This window comes from Chiloscyllium plagiosum, chromosome 8 (genome assembly GCF_004010195.1).
Source record: "Chiloscyllium plagiosum isolate BGI_BamShark_2017 chromosome 8, ASM401019v2, whole genome shotgun sequence".
Taxonomy (NCBI): Eukaryota; Metazoa; Chordata; class Chondrichthyes; order Orectolobiformes; family Hemiscylliidae; genus Chiloscyllium; species Chiloscyllium plagiosum.
Genome location: NC_057717.1, coordinates 49,882,500 through 49,892,290, shown reverse-complemented (window position 1 = coordinate 49,892,290; position 9,791 = coordinate 49,882,500).

Below are 9,791 nucleotides of genomic sequence, written 5' to 3'. Positions count from 1 at the left end.
CTGACCCCCCTCACTCTCTCTCTCCTTCCCTGCCACTCTATTTACCTCCTACTCTGTCTCTTCGCCCACTACTTACTTTCTCCATCTGTTCTCCCCTCTTTGTCTCTTCCTCCCTCTCTGTCTCTGTTTCTTTGTTTCTACCACTCTTTAAATCTCTCAGTTTGTTTCCAATCTCTCGCTCTCTTTCACTTTTTCTTTCTCTGCATCTCTCACCACCCCCTCCCCCACCACCCCCGTCCCACTATCTCACCGTGTCTCTTTTTGTGTGCGTCTCTCTCTTTGTCTCAGTTTCTGTGTCTCTCGGTCAGAGTATCGGACCCAGATATGAAAGCAAGGAGGAAGTGACTTAAACCCAACACCTGAGCTCAGGCCTAGTCCCCTCCCCTTCCCTGAGACTCTGGGCTGAATCAGTCTTACGTCAGGGCGAAAGTGGGTACTGCAGATGCTGGAGGGTCGAATAAGCTTAGAGTAATGCTGGCCAGGCAGCATCGGACGAGTTGGAAAATCGACGTTTCGGGCAAACGCCCTTCATCAGGAAACTGTTCCTAATGAACGACTTTTGCCGGAAACGTCGATTTTTCTGCTCCTCAAATGCTGCCTGATTTTCTGTCTCACTCCAGCTGATCTCCATCAACACAAAGACGAACAACAAAATCTATCTGTCTGCTGCTTAGCAGTTTTTAATGGACATTTGTTTTCCAAATTGAATTGATGCAGTCATATGGATGGTGCCTTGTCTCACTGGCACTGAATTGGGCGAAATACTGAAATGTGTCCCTGGAACTCACTGTGGGAAAAAGTTGTATAAATCAAAACTACCCTCAGTCTGTTACCATAACGACAGGCTTCTCTTCCCTACCCTCTCTCTCCCCATCTCTCTCTATGACCACCCTCACTCTATCTCTCCTTCCCTGCCACTCTATTTACCTCCCACTCTGTCTCTTTACCCACTACTTACTTTCTCCATCTGTCCTCCCCTCTCTGTCTCTTCCTCCCTCTCTGTCTCTGTTTCTCTGTTTCTATCACTCTTTATCACTCTCTGTTTGTTTCCTATCTCTTGCTCTCTTTCACCTTTTCTTTCTCTGCAGCTTCCCCCCTCCTCCACGATCTCCCTGTGTCTCTTTTTGTGTGCGTCTCTCTCTTTGTCTCAATTGCTGTGTCTCTCGGTCAGAGTATTGGACCCAGATATGAAAGCAAGGAGGAAGTGACTTAAACCCAACACCTGAGCTCAGGCCTTGTCCTCTCCCCTTCCCTGAGACTCTGGGCTGAATCAGTCTCACTTCAGGGCAAAAGTGTGTACTGCAGATGCTGGAGATTCGAGTCAAGGTTAGAGTAATGCTGGCCAGGCAGCATCGGAGGAGTAGGAAAATCGACGTTTCGGGCAAAGACCTTTCATCAGGAAACGCTTCCTAATGAACGACTTTTGCCTGAAACGTCGATTTTTCTGCCTTTCAAATGCTGCCTGATTTGCTGTCTCACTCCAGCTGATCTCCTTCAACACAAAGACAAACAACAAAATCTATCTATCTGCTGCTTAGCAGTTTTTAATGGACATTTGCTTTCCAAATTTAATTGATGCAGTCATAAGGATGGTGCCTTGTCTCACTGGCACTGAATTGGGCGAAATGTGTCCCTGTAACTCACTGTGAGAAAAAGTTGTACAAATCAAAACTACCCTCAGTCTGTTACCATAAAGACAGGCTGCTTCAAAGATGAAACATTGAACTGTATTGAGAAAATCCTGGATGGACTGATTAATGAGTGAACTTGATTGATTGATTGATTGATTGATTGATTGATTTGGGTAAAGGGAAACTTCAGCCCATTCTTCAGCTGCTGTCTGAACTTAGTCTGGGTCACAGTATAAATCGCGGTATTTGTGCAGCAATTGAAGAGCTGCAACATGAACCTCAATTTCAGAATAAAGGATGTAGATACACAGAACGAGACCTCAAATAACACATCCGTAATTGTATAGAATACAACATTAACGTTATCCATAACAGGATGAAATTGACCAAAATCATAAAGAGTAAAATGAAGATTTTTTTTTCGATATCACATTTCTGTGTCAGACTGATCGTCCCCTTTGGTGTGAGCCTGGACTCTCCTGCGGGCTCTACTGGTCAATAAAATGCACCTGACGGTGAATACATTGCGCTGAAACATCAGTAGAAATGGGAGAGCCGGGGTTAGAATGTTATGGAGGAACTCGATTGTGACCGAGACACGGGGGTAATATACAAAGTTTGTTACATCAGAAAACCAGAGGGCCTTCCCCGTCCCATGTCGAGCTGTCAGCATAAAATACGAGGAAATGTTCTTTAAACAGATCAGCACAGTCACTGCTCCCAGAACGACAGCCGCCTTTTTCTCAGTGCAATATTTACTTTGCAGCTTCTCGCAACAAATGGCCACAAATCGATCAAAGGTGTCAGAGACGTTGAAACAGACAGAAGAGTCAGTGGCTGCATGAACTAGGACGGCATGGATACTGCATACGCGGATATCGCAACAGAAAATAAAAATATTCCGAAAACAAATAGTGTCTCAATGTTGGGTCAAGGATGATGACCAATAGATCCGCTATTGCCATTGCCCCCAGCTAACGACTGACACATGGAGACAGTCCACAATCTTTATGAAGCAGGATGTAGTTCTTCACTACATTAACTGTGTGGACAGAAAGCAATTAGCCATCAGCCTGGTGGGAAAGTGACCAGACTGATCGAAGACTCTGTGAAATTTTCAAACGTGAAGGAATTCAGAGATTTATTGATGTAATTGATGCTGAAATAACAATTGTAAATTCTGAATTACACACAAAAATGTATCATAAAACGCAACAAACCTTCCCTCCTCAAAGACATCGAAAAGAACAGACGTTTTCGAGAACACTGCCACACACGCGTTCACGAGAAAGTAAGCTCAGGTCACGTATTTACTGTTCCAAATGCGAATAATGAAAACGTTGCCATCCTCACGGATTCTCTTCCTAGAAGACAAGCGAACGTTGGAAATTCCTATATTTTAGTCACACTTCTTTTCAACACCCTGTTATGATGAAATGTAAACAAGGGAAAATGCATTCACCCCATTTACCTGCGTGAGGGGACTTCGAAATAATGTCTCATTCCTCCCGGAGCTGGATCTCTTCCCACAGAATTTTATTTTTTGTTCCATCTACTGACAGATGGATTATTCAATGTTTCGGAGTGTCACTTTCATAATTTTCTTGATAATATTATTGTCAGAATGTTCCACGTTAATTTCTCTACAATTGCCAGGATAAAGAGAAGTCCAGTTTTTGCCAAATATGCGAAACACGGAGAAGGGAAGAGTCGTATTTTTTTTTTCCAAAGATATATGGTCATGCAATAGCTAGCGTGTTGCGACATTGCCTTAAATTGAGGGCTCGTAGATATCGATCAGAGGTCTATGCACATGCAATTCTGAAGACTAATGACGTCATTCAGCCCTACAAAGCTGCTCAATCATTCAATAGTAAGTAGTTGATCGAATAGCATCCTGAACTCCATGTTACAGGAACTTTTAGTCATTCAACTTCAAGGGTCATCATCACTGACCAGATAAGACTCGGGTACCTTTTACCCAGTTTTCTTCAAGCAGGTGTACGGGAGACAAGTCCGCCATAACAGAGTCTCTAAACAATATATTCCATTAGACTTAAACTTTGATGTTATCTTAACAGTATCTCATGCACAGAAACATCATACATACTTCCGTTTTATAGGTAGCTAGATCCACTTCCAATCAGGAGACGTAGATATTTCAAATGAGTCAGTTTCTCCCTTACAAAGAAATTACCTCTCACCTATATCCTATCACATTTCCGACGCCGCTCTCCCAAGTCCCTCCTCCCTACCTTTTATCTTAGCCTGCTGGACAAACTTTCCCCATTCCTGAAGAAGGGCTTATGCCCGAAACGTCGATTCTCCTGTTCCCTGGATACTGCCTGACCTGCTGCGCTTTTCCATTAACACATTTCCAGCTCTGATCTCCAGCATCTGCAGACCTCACTTTCTCCTCTCACCTATATCTACCAGCCTTAAATTTAAGGCTATGTCCCGTCACGCTAGCCATTGCCAATACCCACCCTATCTAATCGTCTGACCATGTTGAATGTCTCTTGAATGTCACCTCTCAATGTTCTCTAATGAAAGCAACATCAGGTCTATCATTCTTTCCTCATAAAACTGGCCCGCCATAACAGGCAATATTTTGGTCAAACTCCTGTGCACACTTTCCAATGCTTCCACGTCCTTCCTCGAAAATGGTGATGAGAAATGTACACAATACTCCATCTGCGGCGGCACAAGAGTTTTGTAAAACTGCAAGATAACCTCCTGGCGCCGAAACTCAGCCCCTTTCCCAATAAAAGTGAACACACTTTATGCCTTCTTAACAACCTGATCAATCTGGGTGGCAATGTTCACGGATCATTGCATATGGACATTGCGATCTCTGCGTTCACCACACGACCAAGAATGTTAGCATTAAGATTGTATTCTTGGTCTTTCTTCCAACGTGAATCACCTCAGGTCTTTCCACATTAAATTCCATTTGTCACCGCTCCTCCCAGCACTGCAGCTTATCTATGTCTCTCGAACACATACAGCAATATTCTCCACCATCCACAGCTACACCCACCTTCGTGTCGTCTGCAAATTGAATAGCCCATTCTTCTGCGTCCTCATCCAGTTCATTTATAGAAATGAAAAATAGCAGTTTTCCCAAAACAGATCTTTCCCGTACACCATTAGTAACTGATCTCCAGGATGACTATTTGCCATCATCCACCACCCTCTGTCTTCTTTCAGCTCGCCAATTTCTCATGCAAATCGCTAAATCACCTTCAGTCCCATGCATTCGTATTTTCTGCAATAGCTGGGGTGTGGAACCTCACGTTTCTCTTAAATTCATGTACATCATATCATCTGATTCCCCCCCCCCCCCCTCCTCCTGTTTGGTTACCGTCTCAAATAACACATTAAGACATGTGAGGCACAATCTTCCCTTGACACATCCGTGTTAAGTATTCCTAATCATTTTTTTTCCTTTCCAGTTGATTATAAACCCTATCTCTTGAAATCCTTTCCAACACTTTAGCACAACATAAGTAAGTCACATTAGTCTATCACTAACAGGCTTGTCTTTACTCCCCTTGTGAAACAAGTGGACAGCAGTTGCTACCCTCCACTCTCTGGCACTGTAGAAAATGTCTTGTGGAAAATGATTACATAAAGGGAAGGAGTGAAAGAGAGAAGATGGAGAGAGGGAGAGAAGGAGATGGAGAGAAAGGCACAGACGGAGAGAGGAGATGGAGAGAGAGGAGACTGAAAGAAGGAGATGGATAGAAAAAAGGAATAGAGAGAGAGAGAGATGGAGAGAACGTTAAACATCCGCTCGAATGACACACACTGAACGCCTCCTCACTCCTCCCAGATGTTCAACCTCCAGGGATAGGCTGTGGATGTTTTCCCCCGAACGTCGGAATCTGGAATTTCCTCTCTGGCTTCCCAGAGATGCCAGCATAAGTCACTTCCGTCCCAGGGGTCCTAAATATCTTAATAGTTTTGAGAAATACGAACACCTCCTCCTATGTACCATAAACTTGTCTAGTCTAATAGTCTGCACCTCAATGTTCTCCTCGACAACATTATCATTTTCCAATGTGAATACCGTAAAGAAATATTCATTTAGCGTTCATCCTACTTCCACGAACTTCATGCACAACTTCCTACTACTGTCTTTGACTGGCACTAATCTCACTAATGTCATTCTTTTATTCTTGACATACTAATGAAATGTTTTAGTGATTTCCTTGCTCCCATAGCAAAAAATATCTCATGCCCCTTCCCGTATCTTCTTTGCTTTCTCTTGAAGTCCTTCCTTGCTAACCTGTAAATCTCAAGCGGCAAAACTGAGCCTTCAAGTCTCTTCTTTACATTAGCCTTCTTTTCTGTCTCGAGAAGAGATTCAGCTTCTTTATTAACCAAAAATCTCATGTTCGAACAATTCCCCCGTGCCTGAAAGGTGCATTCATATCAAGGATACGCAGTAGCTGTTCTTGAATACGCTGCACATTTAAATTAGTACCCATCCCGTGCAGTATCCTTCCCAACCCCAATGCATCACACACCTTGCCTAATCGCATCATAATTGCCTTTCCTTAGCTGTAATGTTTCCCCTCGCGTCACGAAACGAAACCTGACCGAATTGAGATCACCGTCAGCAAAGTCACCCACCTTCACATCTGTCACCTGACCTTGATTCAGCACCCAGTACCAAATTGAATGTCGTCTCGCCTCTGTTCGTCTGTCTGCATAATATGTCAAAAACCCTCCTGCACACTTTGGAAAAAATATCTGAACTATCGACAGGTCTCGAACTATCGCATTGCAAGTCACATTTTGGAAAGTTAAATTCCACCACAACAACTTCCCTTTTGCGTTCGCTCCTTTGCAGAATCATTCTTGCAATCCTTTCCTGTACGTGTCTGGAACTATACAAAACTCCCAACAGGGTAACCTCTCGTTTCCTGTTTATAATCGTAGCCCATGCTCCCTCATGTCCTTTATGCCACATTAACACACTCCTTGACTAACAATGCCATACCTCCCCCTTTTTCACCACATTCCCTTTTCCACCGGGAAAAAAAAACACCTCGGAACGTGCAACAAGCATTTCTGTCTCTATTGTATCGATGTCTGCAAAATGACCACAATGTAGAAATCCAGATACCAACCTATGCTGCAAGTTCACCAACCTTATTCCCGGCGCTACTAGTTTTGAAGTAGAACACAGCTTCTTTCCTACTGATAAACTTCGGCGACCTTGAAACCTTAATTATGACCACACTACACACAACCTCCCGTGCAGTGCAGCTCGAATTCAGGTTTCCATCCCGCTGTTGAATTAGTTTTAAACCGTCCCGAAGAGCATAATCTAATTCTCACACCCCAACAGGATATTGGTACCTCTCTGGTTCAGGTGTAGACCATCCTGTTTGTAGAGGACCCACTTATCCCATAAGCAGTCCCAAATTTCCAGATATCCGAATCCCCTCTTCTGACAACATTCCAACACAGTCTGGAAAAATGCCAGGGTATGAATTATGTAACAGGTCATTTGCATGATTTTACACTGGCCTTAGAATCACAGTTGGCAGTGCTTCTACCTTTGAATCAGCTATTTAATTAGATCGGACAGTCTTCTTTCCCCGAAGCTGAGAGTTTGTCGTGAATTCCTAATACGACCTTGCCGCTTTTCACTGGACAATCTAACCTAACTCAACTAATTCCTTCTTGCCTGTCAGTGACTCCACGTTACAAGCAGATTTTTTTTATTTTCCAGCGCTAGTCTTTCTGAGGTACTTGTCTCGTCATCTATCTCTGAACATTGCAAAACCTTGCCTACTGTTTCTGGCCTATGCGCCGATACTTTACTTTTGCAAGTATTAGATATAAGATGGTCTGGCACTTCCTCCATAACCAACCTCTGATCAATCTGTACTTAGCGTTGCAATTTGTTTTTTTTTTCTTCCAGTGTGCTATCCATTCTCATTCCAATGAAATTTACTGGCTTATCTTGTTTTCCTACGTCTGTCTTTCCAGTGGCTTTCCCAGCCCAACGACCCTCTGATTTATGTGGCTTGCTTCATTGCAGTGAAAACACCATTCCTTTTTAACTTATCTTTCTCCTCAACGGCTTTCCTTTTTTTCCCTATCATAAATTATCCTTATGCTTTTCACCAAGACCTACTTTTCCCTTAATGCGTGAAGTTTTCTCTTTCCCAAATTTCTATCCGTCATGGATTGACGTTGATGATTGAAATCACAATTTGACTAATTAACTAACTCATAATCATCAGCCATTTCATTTGCTAGTCTTGCAGTTTTAACTCTCTGCTCTCCCATGAGTTCTCACTACCTCAGGAAGTAAATGTTCGAATTCTGCCGAAATAATCATCTCTCCATATCTTCATAGGTTTACTCTATTTTAATGTACTTAACGACCTTTCAAAATTACTTTGATCGATTCTTTCAAGCTCAATCTAGGTTTGACCAGAACTTCTCTTTAGATTTCTGAAACGCTATTTGTCGGTTTCTAGCACAATGTCATATGCACCTAAATGTGTCAATCGGCATAAAAAGGCAATTGGTTCTAAATCTGGATAGATTAGAGATATTGCATTTCAACGAGGACTTTGACTCCAGCCTCGTTTAACACCCTCTGAGAAAAGCAACAGGAACTTAGATCACCACCGGGAATGAACGTCACTAACGCAAGGAAACTTTAACACAAAAATAGAAACTGTATCACGAACACCAGTGATTACCCGGAGATTCACTTTTGATGTTAATGTATGCTGGATTAACTTCTGATCACAAACCTTCCAACTCAACAAGCAAACGTGCATCCAGATTTTGCATTTTGGAACAATGAAGAAGAGTAGGGTTTATAAATATAATGGCAGTATTACATTAGATTCCCTACTGTATTGTAACAAGACCTTCAGCCCAACCGACTCTCCAAAAAGTAACCCACCCAATCTCCGTTTCTCTCTGACTAATGCACCTAATTGATAACTTAAGCAAAGCGAATTCACCTAACCTGCACATTTTGGACCGTAGGAGGAAACCAGCACACACACACAGAATGAACAAGCTCCACACAAACAGACAACCGAGGTTGGAAGCGAGCCGGGACCCGTGAGGCAACAGTGCTAATCACTGAGCTACTGTGCTGATCAGGGCAGCGCTGCAGAACAGAGTCTTCGAATGTTTAAGATACGTACCTCTTTGAATTTGGATGCAGATAGACAGTGTTGGTATAAAGATGTTTGTCACACTTACCTTTTTTGCTCTTTCTTTAGAGTACAGATGTTGTGAAGTAATTTTGAGATTCCGCATGATGTTGGTGCGACTTCTTCGATAATAATGTGCCCAGGCCTGGTCTCCCAAATTGTCGGAAAGAGACAATTAAGCTGGACAGGTTTCAGAAGTAGTTCAGCAGAACGTTTCTGGGTTAAGCAGGTTTCAAGAACTGGAATAGGGACGACATCTAAATTATGATCCTCTTTGTTTCGAGAGCTTCACTTCGATGCAGTCTTTGCTCCATTTGTTGGCCATGTTGCAGACCCAGACACCCAGTAAATGCAATACCCATACCTCGTCCAGAATCGGATTACCAGACCTTCAGGTGGCCCTGAATGAATGCAGCAGCTGACAATACTTGCCATAATATAGAACACCCACTGACGTTCTAATGATAGGATCAGGTAAACTTAGCATCTGAATGAAACAGCAACAATGTTTTGAAAATGCCTTCCTCTCCTCATTTTCTTTTCCAGGCTGATATTCCGTTATATTTCTGCACAGTCCCACTGATCTTAAGTGATACCAGCTCCGCTGTCAATGCCAGTAGCTGACAAAGTAATTGCACTATCGGCCACCATAACAGCAAAACCAGTGGATATTGCGTGAGATGCTGGGGAGGCAATGGACTAGCAGTTTTTTGACTTAAAAAATCTAATTAAAAACCGACGTACTAGACCCTGGTTTCGAATTCTGTCACGACAGATCTGTGGAATTTGAATTCAACAATATATCGGGAATTTAGGATGTTATGAAGTGAACATCGATTTAAGCAAGAACCTATCTGGCTCACTCACGTCCTTCAGGGAAGCAAATCAATCATCCTTACCTCGTCTGGCCTATATATGACAACCTCAGGCGTAACAGTATTGTTGACTCTATATTGCCCAT